Source organism: Dama dama, chromosome 6 (genome assembly GCF_033118175.1).
Source record: "Dama dama isolate Ldn47 chromosome 6, ASM3311817v1, whole genome shotgun sequence".
In the NCBI taxonomy this organism is placed as follows: Eukaryota; Metazoa; Chordata; class Mammalia; order Artiodactyla; family Cervidae; genus Dama; species Dama dama.
Genome location: NC_083686.1, coordinates 49,829,441 through 49,853,869, shown reverse-complemented (window position 1 = coordinate 49,853,869; position 24,429 = coordinate 49,829,441).

Sequence of the window (24,429 nt, the reverse complement as noted above, 5' to 3'; positions counted from 1 at the left end):
TTGAAAAACATGAAGAGCCTGAAAAGGTGTGAAAAATATGAAGAACTTCAAAAGGTGCCAAAAATATGAGGAGCATGAAACGGTCTGAAATAAAGGAGGATCATGAAACGGTCTGAAAAATAGGAGGAGCATGAAACGTTGTTCAAAAACATGAAGAGCCTAAAAAGGTGTGAAAAATATGAAGAGCTTCAAAAGGTGTGAAAAATATGAGGAGCTTCACAAGTTGTCAAAAATATGAGGAGCATGAAACGGTCTGAAAAACAGGAGAAGCATGAAGCGGTGTTGAAAAACATGAGGAGCCTGAAAACGTGTGAAAAATATGAAGAGCTTCAAAAATATGAAAAATATGAAGAGATTCAAAAGATGTGAAAAATATGAAGAGTTTCAAAAGATGTCAAAAATGAGATGAGCATGAAACGGTCTGAAGAAAAGGAGGAGCATGAAGCGGAGTTCACAAAAATGAACAGCCTGAAAAGGTGGAAAATATATGAAGAGCTTCAAAAGGTGTCAAAAATTTGAGGAGCATGAAACAGTCTGAAAAATAGGAGGAGCATGAATTGGTTTTGAAAAACATGAAGAGCCTGAAAACATGCGAAATATATGAAGCGCTTCAAAAGGTGTGAAATACATGAGGAGCATGAAACAGTTGAAAAATAGAAGGAGCATGAAGCGGTGTTCAAAAACACGAAGAGCATGAAAGTTGTGAAAAATATGAAGAGCTTTAAAAGGTGTCAAAAATATGAGAAGCATGAAACGTTCTGAAAAATAGGAGGATCATGAAACGTTGTTCAAAAACATGAAGAGCTAGAAAAGGTGTGAAAAATATGAAGAGCCTCAAAACGTGTCAAAAATATGAGGAGTATGAAACGGTCTGGAAAATAGCAGGAGCATGAAGCGGTGTTGAAAAAGATGAAGAGCCTGAAAACGTGTGAAAAATATGAAGAGCTTCAAAATTATGAAAAATATGAAGAGCTTCAATAGGTGTGAAAAATGTGAAGAGATTCAAAATGTGTCAAAAATGACATGAGCATGAAACGGTCTGAAAAATACGAGGAGCATGAAGCGGTGTTGAAAATCATGAAGAGCCTGAAAAGGTGTTAAAAATATGAAGAGCCTCAAAAGGTGTGAAATACATGAGGAGCATGAAACGGTCTGAAAAATAGGAGGAGCATGAAGTGGTGTTCAAAAACATGAAGAGCCTGAAAAGGTGTGAGAAATATGAAGAGCTTCAAAAGGTGTCAAAAATATGAGGAGCATGATACTGTCTGCAAAATAGGAGGAGCATGAAGTTGTGTTGAAAAACATGAAGAGCCTGAAAAAGTGTGAAAAATATGAAGAGCTTCAAAAGGTGTCAAATATATGAGGAGTATGAAACGGTCTGAAAAATAGGAGGAGCATAAAGCGGTGTTCAAAAATATGAAGAGCCTGAAAAGGTGTGAAAAATATGAAGAGCTTCAAAAGGTATCAAAAATATGAGGAGCATGAAACGGTCTGCAAATAGGACGAGCATGAAGCGGTGTTAAAAACATGAAGAGCCTGAAAAGGTGTGAAAAATATGAAGAGCTTCAAAATGTGTCAAAAATATGACGAGCATGAAACCCTCTTAAAAATAGGAGGAGGATGAAGCGGTGTTGAAAACCATGAAGAGCCTGAAAAGGTGTGAAAAATATGAAGAGCTTCAAAAGGTGTAAAAAATATGAAGAGCTTCAAAATGTGTCAAAAATGAGATGAGCATGAAACGGTCTAAAAAATAGGAGGAGCATGAAGCGGTGTTCAAAAAAATGCAGAGAGTGCAAAATTGTGAAAAATATGAAGAGCTTCAAAAGGTATAAAAAATAGGAGGAGCGTGAAACGGGTTGAAAAATAGGAGGAGCATGAACCGGTGTTCAAAAACATAAAGAGCATGAAAAGATGTGAAAAACATGAAGAGCTTCATAAGGTGTCAAAATTAGTTTAGAATGAAAGGGTCTGAAAAATAGGAGGAGCATGAAGTGGTGTTGAAACATGAAGAGCCTGAAAAGGTGTGAAATATACGAAGAGCTTCAAAAGGTGTGAAAAATATGAAGTGCATCAAAAGGTGTCAAAAATGAGATGAGCATGAAACGGTCTGAAAAATAGGAGGACCATGAAGTGGTATTGAAAAACATGAAGAGCCTGAATACGTGTGAAAAATATGAAGAGCTTCAAAAATATGAAAAATATGAAGAGATTCAAAAGGTGTGAAAAATATGAAGAGCTTCAAAAGATGTCAAAAATGAGATGAGCAAGAAACGGTCTGAAGAAAAGGAGGAGCATAAAGCGGAGTTCACAAAAATGAAGAGCCTGAAAAGGTGGAAAATATATGAAGAGCTTCAAAAGGTGTCAAAAATTTGAGGAGCATGAAACACTCTGAAAAATAGGAGGAGCATGAATTGGTTTTGAAAAACATGAAGAGACTGAAAACATGCGAAATATATGAAGCGCTTCAAAAGGTGTGAAATACATGAGGAGCATGAAAGAGTTGAAAAATAGGAGGAGCATGAAGCAGTGTCCAAAAACATGAAGAATCGGAAAAGGTGTGAAAAATATGAAGAGCTTCAAAAGGTGTGAAAATTATGAGGAGCATGAAACGGTCTGAATAATAGGAGGAGCATGAAACTGAGTTCAAAAACATGAAGAGCCTGAAAAGGTGTGAAAAATATGAAGAGCTTCAAAGGGTTGGAAATACATGGAGAGCATGAAACGGTCTGAAAAATAGGAGGAGCATGAAGCGGTGTTGAAAAACATGAAGAGTCTGAAAAGGTGTGAAAATTATGAAGAGCTTCAAAAGATTTCAAAAATATGAGGATCATGAAAAGTTCTGATGAATTGGAGGAACATGAAGAGTGTTGAAAAACATGAAGAGCCTGAAATGGTGAGAAAAATATGAAGCGCTTCAAAAGGTGTCAAAAATATGAGGAGCATGAAACGGTCTGAAAAATAGGAGGAGCATGAAGGGGTGTTGAAGAACATGAAGAGCCTGAAAAGGTGTGAAAAATATGAAGAGCTTCAAAAGGTGTGAAAAATATTAAGAGCTTCAAAATGTGTGGAATACATGAGGAGCATGAAACGGTCTGAAAAATAGGAGGAGCGTGAAGCGGTGTTCAAAAACATGAAGAACCGGAAAAGGTGTGAAAGATATGAAGAGATTCAAAAGGTTTCAAAAATATGAGGAGCATGAAACGCTCAGAAAAGTAGGAGGATCATGAAGCGGTGTTGAAAAACATGAAAAGCCTGAAAAGGTGTGAAAAATATGAAGAGCTTCAAAAGGTGTCAAAAATATGAGGAGCATGAAACGGTCTGAAAAATAGGAGGAGCAAGAAATCGTGTTCAAAAACATGAGGAGCCTGAAAACGTGTGAAAAATATAAAGAGCTTCAAAATGTGTGAAATACATGAGGAGCATGAAACGGTCTGAAATAAAGGAGGAGCATGAAACGGTCTGAAAAATAGGAGGGGCATGAAACGTTGTTCAAAAACATGAAGAGCCTAAAAAGGTGTGAAAAATATGAAGAGCTTCAAAAGGTGTGAAATATATGAGGAGCTTCACAAGTTGTCAAAAATATGAGGAGAATGAAACGGTCTTAAAAAACGTAGGAGCATGAAGCGGTGTTCAAAAACATGAAGAGTCTGAAAAGGTATGAAATATATGAAGAGCTTCAAAAGCTGTCAAAAATATGAGGAGCATGAAACGGTCTGAAAAATAGGAGTAGCATGAAGCGGTGTTCAAAAACATGAAGAGCCTGAAAAGATGTGAAAAATTTGAAGAGCTTCAAAATGTGGGAAATACATGAGGAGCATGAAACGGTCTGAAAAAAAGGAGGAGAATGAAGCGGTGTTCAAAAACTTGAAGAGTCTGAAAAGGTGTGAAACATATGAAGAGCTTTAAAGGTGTGAAAAATATGAGGAGCATGAAACAGTCTGAAAAATAGGAGGAGCATGACACGGTGTTGAAAAACATGAAGAGCATGAAAAGGTGTGAAAAATATGAAGAGATTCAAAAGCTGTCAAAAATATGAGGAGCCTGAAACGGTCTGCAAAATAGAAGGAGCATGAAGTGGGGTTGAAAAGGATGAAGAGCCTGAAAAGGTGTGAAAAATATGAAGAGCTTCAAAAGGTGTCAAAAATATCAGGAGCATGAAATGATCTGAAAAAAAGGAGGAACATGAAACGGTCTGAAAAATAGGAGAGGCATGAAGTGGTGTTGAAAGACATGAAGAGCCTGAAAAGGTGTGAAAAATATGAAGAGCTTCAAAATGTGTCAAAAATATGAGGAGCATGAAACGATCTGAAATATAGGAGGATCATGAAGCCATGTTGAAAAAAATGAAGAGCCTGAAAATGTGTGAAAAATATGAAGAGCTTCAAAAGGTGTCAAATATATGAGGAGCATGAAACGGTCTGAAATATAGGAGGAGCATGAAGCGGTGTTGAAAAACCTGAAGAGATTGAAAACGTGTGAAATATATGAAGAGCTTCAAAAGGTGTGAAAAATATGAAGAGCTTCAAAAGGTGTCAGAAATATGAGGAGCATGAAACGGTCTGAAAAATAGGAGGAGCATGAAGCGGTGTTGAAAAACAAGAAAAACCTGAAAAGCTGTGAAAAATATGAAGAGCTTCAAAACGTGTCAAAAATATGAGGAGCTTGAAACAGTCTGAAAAATTGGAGGAGCATGAAGCGGTGTTGAAAAACATGAAGAGCCTGAAAAGCTGTGAAAAATATGAAGAGCTTCAAAACGAGTCAAAAATATGAGGAGCAGTAAACGGTCTGAAAAATAGGAGGGTCATGAAGCGGTGTTCCAAAACATGAAGAGCCTGAAAATGTGTGTAAAATATGAAGAGCTTCAAAAGGTGTGAAAAATATGAAAGCTTCAAAAGGTGTGAAAAATATGAAGAGCTTCAAAGGGTGTCATAAATGAGATGAGCATGAAACGGTCTGAAAAATAGGTGGAGCATGAAGTGGTGTTGAAAAACATGAAGAGCCTGAAAAGGTGTGAAATATATGAAGAGATTCAAAAGGTGTCAAAAATATGAGGAGGATGTAACGGTTTGGAAAATAGGACGAGCATGAAGTGGTGTTGAAAAACATGAAGAGACTGAAAAGATGTGAAAAATATGAAGAGCTTCAAAAGGTGTCCACAATATGAGGAGCAAGAAACTGTCTGAGAAATAGGAGGAGCATGAAGTGGTGCTGAAAAACATGAAGAGCCTAAAAGGTGTGAAAAATAAGAAAAGCTTCAAAAGATGTCACAAATATGAGGAGCATGAAACGGTCTCAAAAATTGGAGGATCATGAAGCGGTGTTGAAAAACATGAAGAGTCTGAAAAGTTGTGAAAAATATGAAGAGCTTCAAAAGCTGTGAAATACATGTGGAGCATGAAACGGTCTGAAAAATAGGAGGAGCATGAAAAGGTGTTCAAAAACATGAAAGCCTGAAAAGGTGAGAAAAATATGAAGAGCTTCAAAAGGTGTTAAATACATGAGGAGCATGAAACGGTCTGATAATTAGGAGGAGCATGAAGCGGTGTTCAAAAACATGAAGAGCCTGAAAACGTGTGAAAAATATGAAAAGGTTCAAAATGTGTCAAAAATATGAGGAGCATGAAACGGTCTGAAAAATAGGAGGACCATGAAACGGTCTTAAAACATAAAGAACCTGAAAAGGTGTGAAAAATATGAAGAGCTTTTAAAGGTGTCAAAAATATGAGGAGCATGAAAGGGTCTGAAAAAGAGGAGAAGCATGAAACCGTGTTCAAAAACATGAAGAGCCTGAAAAGGTGTGAAAAATATGAACAGCTTCAAAAGGTGTGAAAAATATGAAGAGCTTCAAAAGGTGTCAAAAATGAGATGAGCATGAAACGGTCTGAAAAATCGGAGGAGCATGAAGTGGGGTTGAAAAACATGAAGAGCCTGAAAAGGTGTAAAATATATGAAGAGATTCAAAAGGTGTCAAAAATATGAGGAGCTTGAAACGGTCTGAAAAATTGGAGATTCATGAAGCGGTGTTGAAAAACTTGAAGAGCCTGAAAAGTTGTGAAAAATATGAAGGGCTTCAAAGGTGTGAAAAATATGAAGAGGTTCAAAAGGTGTCAAAAATATGAGGAGCATGAAACGGTCTGAAAAATAGGAGAGGCATGAATTTGTTTTGAAAAACATGAAGAGCCTGAAAAGTTGTGAAAAATATGAAGAGCTTCAAAGGTGTCAAAAATGGGAGGAGCATGAAACGGTGTGAAAAATAGGAGGAGCATGAAATCGTGTTCAAAAACATGAAGATCCTGAAAAGGTGTGAATAATATGAAGAGGTTCAAAAGGTGTGAAAAATATGAGGAGCATGATACGGTGTGAAAAATAGGAGGAGCATGAAGCGGTGTTCAAAACATGAAGAGCCTGAAAAGGTGTGAAAATATGAAGAGCTTCAAAAGGTGTGAAATACATGAGGAGCATGAAACTGTCTGAAAAATAGGAGGAGCATGAAAAGGTTTTCAAGAACTTGAAGAGCCTGAAAAGGTGTGAAAAATATAAAGAGCATCAAAAGGTGTGAAATACATGCGGAGCATTAAACGGTCTGAAAAATAAGAGGAGCATGAAGTGGTGTTGAGAAACATGAAGAGCCTGAAAAGTTGTGAAATAAATGAAGAGCTTCAAAAGTTGTGAAAAATATGAAGAGCTTCTAAAGGTGTCAAAAATATGAGGAGCATGAAACGGTCTGAAAAATAGGAGGAGCATGAAAAGGTGTTCAAGAACATGAAGAGCCTGAACAGATGTGAAAAATATAAAGAGCTTCAAAAGCTGTGAAATACATGCAGAGCATGAAATGGTCTGAAAAATAGGAGGAGCATGAAGTGGTGTTGAAAAACATGAAGAGCCTGAAAAGGTGTAAAATATATGAAGAGATTCAAAAGGTGTCAAAAATGAGATGAGCATGAAACGGTCTGAAAAATCGGAGGAGCATGAAGTGGGGTTGAAAATAATGAAGAGCCTGAAAAGGTGTGTAAAATATGAAGAGCTTCAAAAGGAGTGAAATACATGAGGAGCCTGAAACCGTCTGAATTATAGGAGGAGCATGAAACGGTGTTCAAAAACATGAATAGCCTGAAAAGGTGTGAAAAATATGAAGAGCTACAAAAGGTGTGAAAAATATGAAGAGCTTCAAAAGGTGTGAAAAATAAGAAAAGATTCAAAAGATGTCACAAATATGAGGAGCAGGAAACGGTCTGAAAAATTGGAGGATCATGAAGCGGTGTTGAAAAACATGAAGAGTCTGAAAAGTTGTGAAAAATATGAAGAGCTTCAAAAGGTGTCAAAAATGTGAGGAGCATGAAACGGTCTGAAAAATAGGAGGAGCTTGAAACCGTTTCAAAAACATTAAGAGCCTGGAAAGGTGTGAAAAATGAAGAGCTTCAAAAGGTGTGAACTACATGAGGAGCATGAAACGGTCTGAAAAATAGGAGGAGCATGAAGCGGTGTTTAAAAACATGAAGAGCCTGAAAATGTGTGTAAAATATGAAGAGCTTCAAAAGGTGTCAAAAATTAGATTAGCATGAAACGGTCTGAAAAAAAGGAGGAGCATGAAGTGGTGTTGAAAAACATGAAGAGCCTGAAAAAGTGTAAAATATATGAAGAGCTTCAAAAGGTGTTAAAAATAGAGGAGCATGAAGCGGTGTTCAAAAACATGAAGAGCCTGAAAATGTGTGTAAACTATGAAGAGCTTCTAAACGTGTCAAAAATATGAGGAGCATGAAACGGTCTGAAATATAGGTGGATCAAGAAGCGGTGTTGAAAAACATGAAGAGCGTGAAAACGTGTGAAAAATATGAAGAGGCTCAAAAGGTGTGAAAAATATGAAGAGCTTAAAATGGTGTCAAAAATGAGATGAGCATGAAACGGTCTGAAAAATAAGAGCAGCATGAAACGGTGTTCAAAAACATGAAGAGCCTAAAAAGGTGTGAAAAATATAAAGAGCTTCAAAAGCTGTGAAATACATGCGGAGCATGAAACGGTCTGAAAAATAGGAGGAGCATGAAAAGGTGTTCAAAAACATGAAAGCCTAAAAGGTGAGAAAAATATGAAGAGCTTCAAAAGGTGTTAAATACATGAGGAGCATGAAACGGTCTGAAAATTAGGAGGAGCATGAAGCGGTGTTCAAAAACATGAAGAGCCTGAAAACGTGTGAAAAATATGAAAAGGTTCAAAATGTGTCAAAAATATGAGGAGCATGAAACGGTCTGAAAAATAGGAGGACCATGAAACGGTCTTCAAAACATAAAGAACCTGAAAAGGTGTGAAAAATATGAAGAGCTTTTAAAGGTGTCAAAAATATGAGGAGCATGAAAGGGTCTGAAAAAGAGGAGGAGCATGAAACCGTGTTCAAAAACATGAAGAGCCTGAAAAGTTGTGAAAAATATGAACAGCTTCAAAAGGTGTGAAAAATATGAAGAGCTTCAAAAGGTGTCAAAAATGAATTGAGCATGAAACGGTCTGAAAATTCGGAGGAGCATGAATTTGGGTTGAAAATCATGAAGAGCCTGAAAAGGTGTGTAAAATATGAAGAGCTTCAAAAGGAGTGAAAGACTTGAGGAGCATGAAACCGTCTGAATTATAGGAGGAGCATGAAACAGTGTTGAAAAACATGAAGAGCCTCAAAAGGTGTGAAAAATATGAAGAGCTCAAAAGGTCTCAAAAATATGAAGAGCTTCAAAAAGTGTGACAAATGAGATGAGCATGAAACGGTGTGAAAAAGGAGGAGCATGAAGTGGTGTTGAAAAACATGAAGAGCCTGTAAAGGTGTAAAATATATGAAGAGATTCAAAAGGTGTCAAAAATATGAGGAGCTTGAAATGGTCTGAAAAATTGGAGGATCATGAAGCGGTGTTGAAAAACATGAAGAGCCTGAAAAGTTGTGAAAAATATGAAGAGCTTCAAAAGGTGTGAAAAATATGAAGAGCTTCCTGAGGTGTCAAAAATGAGATGAGCATGAAACGGTCTGAAAAATAGGAGGATCAAGAAGCGGTGTTGAAAAACATGAAGAGCCTGAAAAGGTGTGAAATATGTGAAGAGCTTCCAAAGGTGTAAAAATATGAGGAGCATGAAACGTTCTGAAAAATAGGAGGAGCATGAAACGGTGTTCAAAAACATGAAGAGCCTGAAAAGCTGTGAAAAATATGAAGAGCCTCAAGGTTTGAAATACTTGAGGAGCATGAATCGGTCTGAAAAATAGGAGGAGCATGAAGCGGTGTTGAAAAATATGAAGAGCCTGAAAAGGTGTGAAAAATATGAAGAGCTTCAAAAGGTGTCAAAACTATGAGGAGTATGAAACGGTCTGAAAAATAGGAGCTGCATGAAACGGTGTTCAAAAACATGAAGAACCTGAAAAGGTGTTAAAAATATGAAGACCTTCAAAATGTGTCAAAAATATGAGGAGCATGAAACGGTCTGAAAAATAGGAGGAGCATGAAACGGTGTTCAAAAACATGAAGAGCCTGAAAAGCTGTGAAAAATATGAAGAGCCTCAAGGTGTGAAATACTTGAGGAGAATGAATCGGTCTGAAAAATAGGAGGAGCATGAAGCGGTGTTGAAAACCATGAAGAGCCTGAAAAGGTGAGAAAAATATGAAGAGCTTCAAAACGTGTCAAAAATATGAGAAGCATGAAACGGTCTGAAAAATAGGAGATTCATGAAACGGTGTTCAAAACCTGAAGAGCCAGAAAAGGTGTGAAAAATATGAAGAGCCTCAAAAGGTTTGAAAAATATGAAGAGCTTCAAAATCTGTCAAAAATAAGATGAGCATGAAACGGTCTGAAAAATAGGAGGGGCATGAAGTTGTGTTGAAAAACATGAAGAGCCTGAAAAGGCGTGAAAAATAGGAAGAGCTTCAAAAGGTGTCAAAAATATGTGGAGCATGAAACGGTCTGAAATATAGGAGGAGCATGAAACGGTGTTCAAAAAATTGAAGAGCCTGAAAAGGTGTGAAAAATATGAAGAGCTTCAAAAGGTGTCAAAATTATGTGGAGCATGAAACGGTCTGAAAAATAGGAGGAGCATGAAGCGGTGTTCAAAAACATGAAGAGCTTGAAAAGGTGTGAAATATATGAAGAGCCTCAAAACGTGTCAAAAATAAGAGAAGCATGAAACGGTCTGAAAAATAGGAAGAGCATGAAGCGGTGTTGAAAAACATGAAGAGACTTAAAACGTGTGAAATATATGAAGAGCTTCAAAAAGTGTGAAAAATATGAAGAGCTTCAAAAGGTGTGAAATACATGAGGAGCATGAAACGGTCTGAAAAATAGGAGGAGCCTAAAGCGGTGTTGAAAAACATGAAGAACCTGAAAAGGTGTGAAAAATATGAAGAGCTTCAAAAGGTGTGAAAAATATGAGGAGCATGAAACGGTCTGAAAAATAGGAGGAGCATGAAGCCATGTTGAAAAACATGAAGAGCCTGAAAAGTTGTGAAAAATATGAAGAGCTTCAAAAGGTGTGAAAAATATGAAGAGCTTCCTGAGGTGTCAAAAATGAGATGAGCATGAAACGGTCTGAAAAATAGGAGGATCAAGAATCGGTGTTGAAAAACATGAAGAGCCTGAATAGGTGTGAAATATGTGAAGAGCTTCCAAAGGTGTAAAAATATGAGGAGCATGAAACGTTCTGAAGAATAGGAGGAGCATGAAACCGTGTTCAAAAATATGAAGAGTCTGAAAAGGTCTGAAAAATATGAAGAGCTTCAAAGGTGTGAAATACATGAGGAGCATAAAACGGTCTGAAAAATAGGAGGATCATGAAGCGGTGTTGAAAAATATGAAGAGCCTGAAAACGTGTGAAAAATATGAAGAGCTGCAAAAAAGTGTCAAGAATGAGATGAGCATGAAATGGTGTGAAAAATAGGAGGAGCATGAAGCGGTGTAGAAAAACATGAAGAGCCTGAAAAGTTGTGAAAAATATGAATAGCTTCAAAAGGTGTCAAAAATAAGAGGAGCATGAAACAGTCTGAAAAATAGGAGGAGCATGATGCGGTGTAGAAAAACTTGAAGAGCCTGAAAAGGTGTGAAAAATATGAACAGCTTCAAAAGGTGTGAAAAATATGAAGACATTCAAAGGTGACAAAATTATGAGGAGCAAGAAACTGTCTGAAAATAGGAGGAGCATGAAACGGTGTTGAAAAACATGAAGAGCCTTAAAAGGTGTGAAAAATATGAAGAGCTACAAAAGGTGTCAAAAATATGAGGAGCATGAAACGGTATGAAAAATAGGAGGATCAAGAAGCGGTGTTCAAAAACATGAAGAGCCTGAAAATTTGGGAAAAATATGAAGAGCTTCAAAAGGTGTGAAATACATGAGGAGCATGAAACGGTCTGGAAAATAGGAGGAGCATGAAGCGGTGTTGAAAAACATGAAGAGCCTGAAAAGGTGTGAAAAATATGAGGAGCATGAAACGGTCTGAAAAATAGGAGGAGCATGAAGCGGTGTTCAAAAATATGAAGAGCCTGAAAATTTGTGAAAAATATGAAGCGCTTCAGAAGGTGTCAAAAATGAGATGAGCATGAACGGTCTGAAAAATAGGAGGAGCATGAAGTGGTGTTGAAAAACATTAAGAGCCTGAAAAGGTGTGAAATATATGAAGAGCTTCAAAAGATTTTAGAAATGAGAGGAGCATGAAACGGTCTGAAAAATAGGAGGAGCATAAAGCGGTGTTGAAAAACATGAAGAGCCTGAAAAGGTGTGAAAAATATGAAGAGCTTCAAAAGGTGTGAAAAATATGAAGAGCTTCAAAAGGTGTCAAAAATATGAGGAGCATGAAACGGTCTGAAAAATAGGAGGAGCATTGTAACATTGTTGAAAAAATTGAAGAGTCTGAAAAGGTGTGAAAAATATGAAGAGCTTCAAAATGTGTCAAAAATATGAGGAGCATGAAACGGTCTGAAAAATAGGAGGAGCATGAAACGGTGTTCAAAAACATGAAGAGCCTGAAAAGCTGTGAAAAATATGAAGAGCCTCAAGGTTTGAAATACTTGAGGAGCATGAATCGGTCTGAAAAATAGGAGGAGCATGAAGCGGTGTTGAAAAATATGAAGAGCCTGAAAAGGTGTGAAAAATATGAAGAGCTTCAAAAGGTGTCAAAACTATGAGGAGTATGAAACGGTCTGAAAAATAGGAGGAGCATGAAGCGGTGTTCAAAAACATGAAGAACCTGAAAAGGTGTGAAAAATATGAAGAGCTTCAAAAGGTGTCAAAAATATGGGAGCATGAAACGGTCTGAAAAAATAGGAGGAAAATGAAGCGGTGTTGAAAACCATGAAGAGCCTGAAAAGGTGAGAAAAATATGAAGAGCTTCAAAACGTGTCAAAAATGTGAGAAGCATGAAACGGTCTGAAAAATAGGAGATTCATGAAACGGTGTTCAAAAACCTGAAGAGCCAGAAAAGGTGTGAAAAATATGAAGAGCCTCAAAAGGTTTGAAAAATATGAAGAGCTTCAAAAGCTGTCAAAAATGAGATGAGCATGAAACGGTCTGAAAAATAGGAGGGGCATGAAGTTGTGTTGAAAAACATGAAGAGCCTGAAAAGGCGTGAAAAATAGGAAGAGCTTCAAAAGGTGTCAAAAATATGTGGAGCATGAAACGGTCTGAAATATAGGAGGAGCATGAAACGGTGTTCAAAAAAATGAAGAGCCTGAAAAGGTGTGAAAAATATGAAGAGCTTCAAAAGGTGTCAAAATATGAGGAGCATGAAACGGTCTGAAAAATAGGAGGAGCATGAAGCGGTGTTCAAAAACATGAAGAGCTTGAAAAGGTGTGAAATATATGAAGAGCCTCAAAACGTGTCAAAAATAAGAGAAGCATGAAACGGTCTGAAAAATAGGAAGAGCATGAAGCGGTGTTGAGAAACATGAAGAACCTGAAAAGGTGTGAAAAATATGAAGAGCTTCAAAAGGTGTGAAAAATATGAGGAGCATGAAACGGTCTGAAAAATAGGAGGAGCATGAAGCCGTGTTGAAAAACATAAAGAGACTGAAAGGGTGTAACAAATATGAAGAGCTTCAGAAGGTGTCAAAAATGAGATGAGCACGAAACGGTCTGAAAAATAGGAGGAGCATGAAGTGGTGTTGAAAAATATGAAGAGCCTGAAAAAGTGTGAAATATATGAAGAGCTTCAAAAGGTGTGAGGTACATGAGGAGAATGAAACCGTCTGAAAAATAGGAGGAGCATGAAGCAGTGTTCCAATACATGAAGAGCCTGAAAACGTGTGTAAAATATGAAGAGCTTCAAAAGGTGTCAAAAATATGAGGAGCATGAAACGGTCTGAAAAAAAATGAGGAGCAGGAAACCGTGTTCAAAAGTATGAAGAGCCTGAAAAGGTGTGAAAAATTTGAAGTGCTTCAAAAGGTGTGAAAATTAGGAGGGTCATGAAGCGGTGTTCCAAAACATGAAGAGCCTGAAAATGTGTGTAAAATATGAAGAGCTTCAAAACGTGTCAAAAATATGAGGAGCATGAAAAGGTCTGAAAAAATAGGAGGATCAAGAAGCGGTGTTGAAAAACATGAAGATCTGAAAACGTGTGAAAAATATGAAGAGCTTCAAAAGGTGTGAAAAATATGAAGAGCTTCAAAAGGTGTCAAAAATGAGATGAGTATGAAAAGGTCTGAAAAATAGGAGGAGCATGAAGCGGTGTTCAAAAACATGAAGAGACTGAAAAAGTGTGAAAAATATGAAAAGGTTCAAAATGTGTCAAAAATATGAGGAGCATGAAACGGTCTGAAAAATAGGAGCATCATGAAACGGTCTTCAAAACATAAAGAACCTGAAAAGGTGTGAAAAATATGAAGAGCTTTTAAAGGTGTCAAAAATATGAGGAGCATGAAAGGGTCTGAACAAGAGGAGGAGCATGAAACTGTGTTCAAAAACATGAAGAGCCTGAAATGGTGTGAAAAATATGAACAGCTTCAAAAGGTGTGAAAAATATGAAGAGCTTCAAAAGCTGTCAAAAATGAGATGAGCATGAAACGGTCTGAAAAATCGGAGGAGCATGAAGTGGGGTTGAAAATCATGAAGAGCCTGAAAAGGTGTGTAAAATATGAAGAGCTTCAAAAGGAGTGAAAGACTTGAGGAGCATGAAACCGTCTGAATTATAGGAGGAGCATGAAACGGTGTTGAAAAACATGAAGAGCCTCAAAAGGTGTGAAAAATATGAAGAGCTCAAAAGGTGTCAAAAATATGAAGAGCTTCAAAAAGTGTGACAAATGAGATGAGCATGAAATGGTGTGAAAAAGGAGGAGCATGAAGTGGTGTTGAAAAACATGAAGAGCCTGAAAAGGTGTAAAATATATGAAGAGATTCAAAAGGTGTCAAAAATATGAGGAGCTTGAAACGGTCTGAAAAATTGGAGGATCATGAAGCGGTGTTGAAAAACATGAAGAGCCTGAAAAGTTGTGAAAAATATGAAGAGCTTCAATGGTGTCAAAAATGGGAGGAGCATGAAACGGTCTGAAAAATAGGAGGAGCATGAAATCGTGTTCAAAAACATGAAGAGCCTGAAAAGGTGTGAAATATATGAAGAGCTTCAAAATGTGTGAAATACATGAGGAGCATGAAACGATCTGAAAAGGAGGAGGAGCATGAAGCCGTGTTCAAAATCATGAAGAGCCTAAAAAAGTGTGAAAAATATGAAGAGCTTCAAAAGGTGTGAAAAATATGAAGAGGTTCAAAAGGTGTCAAAAATATGAGGAGCATGAAACGGTCTGAAAAATAGGAGAGGCATGAATTTGTGTTGAAAAACATGAAGAGCCTGAAAAGTTGTGAAAAATATGAAGAGCTTCAAAGGTGTCAAAAATGGGAGGAGCATGAAACGGTGTGAAAAATAGGAGGAGCATGAAATCGTGTTCAAAAACATGAAGAGCCTGAAAAGGTGTTAAAAATATGAACAGCTTCAAAAGATGTGAAAAATATGCAGAGCTTCAAAAGGTGTCAAAAATGAGATGAGCATGAAACGGTCTGAAAAATCGGAGGAGCATGAAGTGGGGTTGAAAATCATGAAGAGCCTGAAAAGGTGTGTAACATATGAAGAGCTTCAAAAGAAGTGAAATACATGAGGAGCATGAAACCGTCTGAATTATAGGAGGAGCATGAAACGGTGTTCACAAACATGAATAGCCTGAAAAGGTGTTAAAAATATGAAGAGCTACAAAAGGTGTGAAAAATATGAAGAGCTCAAAAGGTGTGAAAGATATGAAGAGCTTCAAAAGGTGTGAGATACATGAGGAGCATGAAACGGTCAGAAAAATAGGAGGAGCATGAAGCGGTGTTGAAAAACATGAAGAACCTGAAAAGGTGTTAAAAATATGAAGAGCTTCCAAAGGTGTCAAAAATGTGAGGAGCATTAAACGGTCTGAAAAATAGGAGGAGCATGAAACCGTGTCAAAAACATGAAGAGCCTGAAAAGGTGTGAAATATATGAAGAGATTCAAAAGGTGTCAAAAATATGAGGAGCATGTAACGGTTTGGAAAATAGGACGAGCAAGAAGTGGTGTTGAAAAACATGAAGAACCTGAAAAAGTGTAAAATATATGAAGAGCTTCAAAAGGTGTTAAATATAGGAGGAGCATGAAGCGGTGTTCAAAAACATGAAGAGCCTGAAAATGTGTGTAAAATATGAAGAGCTTCAAAACGTGTCAAAAATATGAGGAGCATGAAACGTTCTGAAAAATAGGTGGATCAAGAAGCGGTGTTGACAAACAGATGGAGAAACATACCGTGTTCATGGATTGGAAGAATTAATATTGTCAAAATGGCTATTCTACCCAAAGCAGTCTATAGATTCAATGCAATCCCTATCAAGCTACCAACGGTATTTTTCACAGAACTAGACCAAAGAATTTCACAATTTGTATGGAAATACAAAAAACTTCGAATAGCCTAATTAATCTTGAGAAAGAAGAATGGAACTGGAGGAATCAACCTGCCTGACTTCAGACTCTACTACAAAGCTGCAGTCATCAAGACAGTATGGTACTGGCACAAAGACAGAAATATAGATCAATGGAACAGAATAGAAAGCCCAGAGATAAATCCACGAACCTATGGACACCTTATTTTTGACAAAGGAGGCAAGGATATACAATGGAAAAAAGACAACCTCTTTAACAAGTGGTGCTGGGAAAACTGGTCAACCACTTGGAAAAGAATGAAACTAGAACACTTTCTAACACCATACACAAAAATAAACTCAAAATGGATTAAAGATCTAAATGTAAGACCAGAAACTATAAAACTCCTAGAGGAGAACATAGGCAAAACACTCTCCGACATAAATCAAAGCAAGATCCTCTATGACCCACCTCCCAGAATATTGGAAATAAAAGCAAAACTAAACAAATGGGACCTAATGAAACTTAAAAGCTTTTGCACTACAAAGGAAACTATAAGTAAGGTGAAAAGACAGCCCTCAGATTGGGAGAAAATAATAGCAAATGAAGAAACAGACAAAGGACTAATCTCAAAAATATACAAGCAACTCCTGCAGCTCAATTCCAGAAAAATAAATGACCCAATCAAAAAATGGGCCAAAGAACTAAACAGACATTTCTCCAAAGAAGACATACAGATGGCTAACAAACACATGAAAAGAGGCTCAACATCACACATTATTAGAGAAATGCAAATCAAAACCACAATGAGGTACCATTACACGCCAGTCAGGATGGCTGCTATCCAAAAGTCTACAAGCAATAAATGCTGGAGAGGGTGTGGAGAAAAGGGAACCCTCTTACACTGTTGGTGGGAATGCAAACTAGTACAGCCGCTATGGAAAACAGTGTGGAGATTTCTTAAAAAACTGGAAATAGAACTGCCATATGACCCAGCAATCCCACTTCTGGGCATACACACTGAGGAAACCAGATCTGAAAGAGACACGTGCACCCCAATGTTCATCGCAGCACTGTTTATAATAGCCAGGACATGGAAGCAACCTAGATGCCCATCAGCAGATGAATGGATAAGGAAGCTGTGGTACATATACACCATGGAATATTACTCAGCCATTAAAAAGAATTCATTTGAACCAGTCCTAATGAGATGGATGAAGCTGGAGCCCATTATACAGAGTGAAGTAAGCCAGAAAGATAAAGAACATTACAGCATACTGACACATGTATATGGAATTTAGAAAGGTGATAACGATAACCCTATATGCAGAACAGAAAAAGAGACACAGAAATACAGAACAGACTTTTGAACTTTGTGGGAGAATGTGAGGGTGGGATATTTCAAAAGAACAGCATGTATACTATCTATGGTGAAACAGATCACCAGCCCAGGTGGGATGCACGAGACAAGTGCTCGGGCCTGGTGCACTGGGAAGACCCAGAGGAATCGGGTGGAGAGGGAGGTGGGAGGGGGGATCGGGATTGGGAATACATGTAAATCCATGGCTGATTCATATCAATGTATGACAAAACCCACTGAAAAAAAAAATAATAATAAAAAAAAATAAAAAAAAAAAAAGAAGCTGTGTTGAAAAACATGAAGAGCGTGAAAACGTGTGAAAAATATGAAGAGGTTCAAAAGGTGTGAAAAATATGAAGAGCTTAAAATGGTGTCAAAAATGAGATGAGAATGAAACGGTCTGAAAAATAGGAGCAGCATGAAACGGTGTTCAAAAACATGAAGAGCCTGAAAAGGTGTGAAAAATATAAAGAGCTTGAAAAGCTGTGAAATACATGTGGAGCATGAAACGGTCTGAAAAATAGGAGGAGCATGAAAAGGTGTTCAAAAACATGAAAGCCTGAAAACGTGAGAAAAATATGAAGAGCTTCAAAAGGTGTAAAATACATGAGGAGCATGAAACGGTCTGAAAAGGAGGAGGAGCATGAAGCCGTGTTCAAAATCATGAAGAGCCTAAAAACGTGTGAAAAATATGAAGAGCTTCAAAAGGTTTGAAAAATATGAAGAGCCTGAAAAGGTGTCAAAAATGAGATGAGCATGAAAGGGTGTGAAAAATAGGAGGAGCATGAAGCGGTGTTCTAAATATGAAAAGCCTGAAAAAGTGTGAAAAATATGAAGAGCTTCACTGGTTTGAAAAATAAGAAGAGCCTGAAAGGTGTGAAAATTGACATGAGCATGAAACGGTCTGAAAAATTGGAAGAGCATGAAGAGGTGTTCAAAAACATGTACAGCCTGACAAGGTGTGAAAAATATGAAGAGCTTCAAAAGGTGTCAAAAATATGAGGAGCATGAAACGGTCTGAAAAATAGGAGGAGCATGAAGTGGTGTTGAAATACATGAAGAGCCTGAAAATATGTGAAAAATATGAAGAGCTTCAAAACGTGTCAAAAATATGAGAAGGATGAAACGGTCTGAAAAAAAGGAGCAGCATGAAGCGCTGTTCATAAACATGAAGAGCCTGAAAAAGTGTGAAAAATATGAAGAGCTTCAAAAGGTGTGAAAAATATGAACACTTTCAAAAAGTGTCAAAAATGAGATGAGCATGAAGCGGTCTGAAAAATGGTGGAGCATGAAGTGTTGTTGAAAAACATGAAGAGCCTGAAATCATGTGAAAAATATGAAGAGCTTCAAAAGGTGTGAAAAATGTGAGGAGCATGAAACGGTCTGAAAAAGAGGAGGAGCATGAAACCGTGTCAAAAACATGAAGAGCCTGGAAAGGTGTGAAAAATGAAGAGCTTCAAAAGGTGTCAAATATATGAGGAGTATGAAACGGTCTGAAAAACCGGAGGAGCATGAAGCGGTGTTCAAAATCATGAAGAGCATGAAAAGGTGTGAAAAATTTGAAGAGCTTCAAAAATGTGAAAAATATGAAGAGCTTCAAAAGGTGTGAAATATATGAAGAGGTTCAAAAGGTGTGAAAAATATGAACAGCTTCAAAAGGTGTCAAAAATATGAAGAGCATGAAACGGTCTGAAAAATAGGAGGAGCATGAAGTGGTGTTGAAAAACATGAAGAGCCTGAAAATGTGTGAAATATATGAAGAGCTTCAAAAGGTGTGAAAAATAAGAAGAGCTTCAAAAGGTGTCAAAAATATGAAGAGCATGAAACGGTCGCACAAATAGGAGGAACTTGAAGTGGTTTTCGAAAACATTAAGAGTCTGAAAAGGTGTGAAATATAAGAAGAGCTTCAAAAGGTGTCAAAATTATGAGGAGCATGAAACGGTCTGAAAAATAGGAGGATCAGGAAACAGTGTTGAAAATCATGAAGAGCCTGAAAAGGTGTGAAAAATATGAAGAGCTTCAAAACGTGTCAAAAATAAGAGGAGCATGAAACTCTCTGAAAAATAGGAGGAGTATGATGCGGTGTTGAAAAATATGAAGAGCTTCAAAAGCTGTCAAAAATGAGATGACCATGAAACAGTCTGAGAAATAGAAGGAACATGAAGTTCTTTTCAAAAAAATGAAGAACCTGAAAAGGTGTGAAGTATATGAAGATTTCAAAAGGTGTCAAAAATATGAGGAGCATGAAACGGTCTGAAAAATAGGAGGAGCATGAAGTCATGTTGAAAAACATGAAGAGCTTGAAAATGTGAGAAAAATACGAAGAGCTTCAAAAGGTGTCACAAATATGAGGAGCATGAAACGGTCTGAAATATATGAGGAGCATGAAGCAGTGTTCAAAAACATGAAGAGCCTGAAAACGTGTGAAAAATTTGAAGATCTTCAAAAATGTGAAAAATATGAAGAGCTTCAAAAGGTGTGAAATATATGAAGATCTTCAAAAGGTGTCAAAAATTAGATGAGCATGAAACGGTGTGAAAAATAGGAGGAGCATGAAGTGGTGTTCAAAAATTTGAAGAGCCTGAAATGGTGTGAAATATATGAAGAGTTTCAAAAGGTGTCAAATATATGAGGAGCAAAAACGGTCTGAAAATAGGAGCAGCATGAAGTGGTGTTGAAAATCATAACGAGCCTTAAAAGGTGCGTAAAATATGAAGAGCTTCAAAATGTGTGAAATACATGAGGATCATGAAACGGTCTGAAAAATAGGAGGAGCATGAAGCGGTGTTCAAAAATATGAAGAGCCTGAAAATTTGTGAAAACTATGAAGAGCTTCAGAAGGTGTCAAAAATTAGATGAGCATGAAATGGTCTGAAAAATAGGAGGAGCATGAAGTGGTGTTGAAAAACATTAAGAGCCTGAAAATGTGTGAAATATATGAAGAGCTTCAAAAGATTTCAGAAATGAAAGGAGCATGAAACGGTCTGAAAAATAGGAGGAGCATGAAGCGGTGTTGAAAAACATGAGGAGCCTGAAAAGGTGTGAAACATATGAAGAGCTTCAAAAGTTGTGAAAAATATGAAGAGCTTCAAATGCTGTCAAAAATGAGATGAGCATGAAACGGTCTGAGAAATAGGAGAAACATGAAGTGGTGTTGAAAAACATGAAGAGCCTGAAAAAGTGTGAAATATATGAAGAGCTTCAAAAGGTGTGAAAAATATGAAGAGCTTCAAAAGGTGTCAAAAATATGAGGAGCATGAAACGGTCTGAAAAATAGGAGGAGCATTGTAGCATTGTTCAAATACTTGAAGAGCCTGAAATGGTGTGAAAAATATGAAGAGCTTCAAAAGGTGTCAAAAATATGAGGAGCATGAAACGGTCTGAAAAATAGGAGGAGCATGAAACGGTCTGAAAAATAGGAGGAGCATGAAGCCGTGTTGAAAAACATGAAGAGCCTGAAAAGGTGTGAAAAAAAAAGAGCTTCAAAAGGTGTCAAAAATATGTGGAGGATGTAACGGTTTGAAAAATAGGAGGAGCATGAAGCGGTGTTCAAAAACATGAAGATCCTGAAAAGGTGTGAAAAATACGAAGAGCTTCAAAAGATGTGAAATACATGAGGAGCATGAAACTGTCTGAAAAATAGGAGGAGCATGAAGCGCTGTTCAAAAACATGAAGAGCTTGAAAAGGTGTAAAAAATATGAAGAGCTACAAAAGGTGTGAAATATATGAGGAGCATGAAACGGTGTATAAAATAGGAGGAGCATGAAGCGGTGTTCAAAAACATGAAGAGCCTGAAAAGGTGAGAAAAATATGAAGAGCTTCAAAAGATGTGAAATACATTAGGAGCATGAAACTGTCTGAAAAATAGGAGGAGCATGAGACGGTGTTGAAAAACGTGAAGAGCCTTAAAAGGTGTGAAAAATATGAAGAGCTTCAAAAGGTGTGAAAAATATGAGGAGCATGAAACGGTCTGAAAAAGAGAAGGAGCATGAAGCATTGATGAAAAACTTGAGGAGCCTGAAAACGTGTGAAAAATATGAAGAGCTTCAAAAGGTGTGAAATACATGAGGACCATGAATCGGTCTGAAAAATAGGAGGATCATGAAGCGGTGTTGAAAAATATGAAGAGCCAGAAGAGATGTGAAAAATATGAAGAGCTTCAAAAGCTTTCAAATATATGAGGAGCATGAAACGGTCTGAAAAATATGAGCAGCATGAAGTGGTGTTGAAAAACATGAAGAGCCTGAAAAGGTGTGAAAAATACGAAGAACTTCAAAAGGTGTGAAAAATAGGAGGAGAATGAAGCGGTGTTGAAAAACATAAAGAGCCTGAAAAGGTGTGAAAAATACGAAGAGCTTCAAAAGGTGTGAAAAATATGAAGAGCTTCAAAAGGTGTCAAAAATATGAGGAGCATGAAAAGGTCCGAAAAATAGGAGGAGCATGAAGTGGTGTTGAAAAACATGAAGAGCCTGAAAACATGTGAAAAATATGAAGAGCTTCAAAATGTGTCAAAAATATGAGGAGCATGAAACGGTCTGAAAAACAGGAGAAGCATGAAGCGGTGTTGAAAAACATGAGGAGCCTGAAAACGTGTGAAAAATATGAAGAGCTTCAAAAATATGAAAAATATGAAGAGATTCAAAAGGTGTGAAAAATATGAAGAGCTTCAAAAGATGTCAAAAATGAGATGAGCATGAAACGGTCTGAAGAAAAGGAGGAGCATGAAGCGGAGTTCACAAAAATGAAGAGCCTGAAAAGGTGGAAAATATATGAAGAGCTTCAAAAGGTGTCAAAAATTTGAGGAGCATGAAACAATCTGAAAAATAGGAGGAGCATGAGTTGGTTTTGAAAAACATGAAGAGCTTGAAAACATGCGAAATATATGAAGCGCTTCAAAAGGTGTGAAATACATGAGGAGCATGAAACAGTTGAAAAATAGGAGGAGCATTAAGCGGTGTTCAAAAACACGAAGAGCTTGAAAGGTGTGAAAAATATGAAGAGCTTTAAAAGGTGTCAAAAATATGAGGAGCATGAAACGTTCTGAAAAATAGGAGGAACATGAAACGTTGTTCAAAAACATGAAGAGCTTGAAAAGGTGTGAAAAATATGAAGAGCCTCAAAACGTGTCAAAAATATGAGGAGTATGAAACGGTCTGGAAAATAGCAGGAGCATGAAGCGGTGTTGAAAAAGATGAAGAGCCTGAAAACGTGTGAAAAATATGAACAGCGTCAAAATTATGAAAAATATGAAGAGCTACAATAGGTGTGAATAATGTGAAGAGATTCAAAATGTGTCAAAAATGACATGAGCATGAAACGATCTGAAAAATACGAGGAGCATGAAGCGGTGTTGAAAATCATGAAGAGCCTGAAAAGGTGTTAAAAATATGAAGAGCCTCAAAACGCGTCAAAATATGAGGATCATGAAACGGTCTGAAAAATAGGAGGAGCATGAAACGGTGTTCAAAACCACGAAGAGCCTAAAAAGGTGTGAAAAATATGAAAAGCTTCAAAACACGTCAAAATATGAGGAGCATGAAACGGTCTGAAAAACAGGAGGATCATGAAGCCGTGTTGAAAAACATGGGGAGCCTGAAAAGGTGTGAAAAATATGAAGAGCTTCAAAAGGTCTCAAAAATATGAGGAGCATGAAACAGTCTGAAAAATAGGAGAAGCATGAAACGGTGTTCAAAAACATGAAGAGCCTGAAAAGCTGTGAAAAATATGAAGAGCTTCTAAAGGTGTGAAATACATGAGGAGCATGAAACGGTATGAAAAATATGAGGAGCATGAAGCAGTGTTCAAAAACATGAAGAGCCTGAAAATGTGTGAAAAATATGAAGAGCTTCAAAAGGTTGGAAATACATGAGGAGCATGAAACGGTCTGGAAAATAGGACAAGCATGAAGCGGTGTGGAAAAATCATGAAGAGCCTGAAAACTTGTGAAAAATATGAAGAGCTTAAAAGCTGTGAGAAATATGAAGAGCTTCAAAAGTTGTCAAAAATATGAGGAGCATGAAACGGTCTGAAAAATATGAGGAGCATGAAATGATCTGAAAACAGGAGGATGATGAAGCTGTGTGGAAAAACATGAAGAGCCTGAAAACGTGTGAAAAATATGAAGAGCTTAAAAGCTGTGAAAAATATGAAAAGCTTCAAAAGTTGTCAAAAATATGAGGAGCATGAACTGTCTGAAAAATAGGAGGAGCATGAAGCGGTTTTGAAAAACATGAAGAGCCTGAAAAGGTGTGAAAAATATGAAGAGCTTCAAAAGGTGTCAAATATATCAGGAGCATGAAACGGCCTGAAAAATAGGAGGAGCAAGAAGCGGTGTTCAAAAACATGAAGAGCCTGAAAAGGTGTGAAAAATATAAAGAGCTTCAAAAGCTGTGAAATACATGCGGAGCATGAAACGGTCTGAAAAATAGGAGGGGCATGAAAAGGTGTTAAAAAACATGAAAGCCTGAAAAGGTGAGAAAAATATGAAGAGCTTCAAAAGATGTTAAATACATGAGGAGCATGAAACGGTCTGAAAAATAGGAGGAGCATGAAGCGGTGTTCAAAAATATGAAGAGCCTGAAAATTTGTGAAAACTATGAAGAGCTTCAGAAGGTGTCAAAAATTAGATGAGCATGAAACGGTCTGAAAAATAGGAGGAGCATGAAGTGGTGTTGAAAAACATTAAGAGCCTGAAAATGTGTGAAATATATGAAGAGCTTCAAAAGATTTCAGAAATGAGAGGAGCATGAAACGGTCTGAAAAATAGGAGGAGCATGAAGCGGTGTTGAAAAACATGAGGAGCCTGAAAAGGTGTGAAACATATGAAGAGCTTCAAAAGTTGTGAAAAATATGAAGAGCTTCAAATGCTGTCAAAAATGAGATGATCATGAAACGGTCTGAGAAATAGGAGAAGCATGAAGTGGTGTTGAAAAACATGAAGAGCCTGAAAAAGTGTGAAATATATGAAGAGCTTCAAAAGGTGTGAAAAATATGAAGAGCTTCAAAAGGTGTCAAAAATATGAGGAGCATGAAACGGTCTGAAAAATAGGAGGAGCATTGTAGCATTGTTCAAAAACTTGAAGAGCCTGAAATGATGTGAAAAATATGAAGAGCTTCAAAAGGTGTCAAAAATATGAGGAGCATGAAACGGTCTGAAAAATAGGAGGAGCATGAAACGGTCTGAAAAATAGGAGGAGC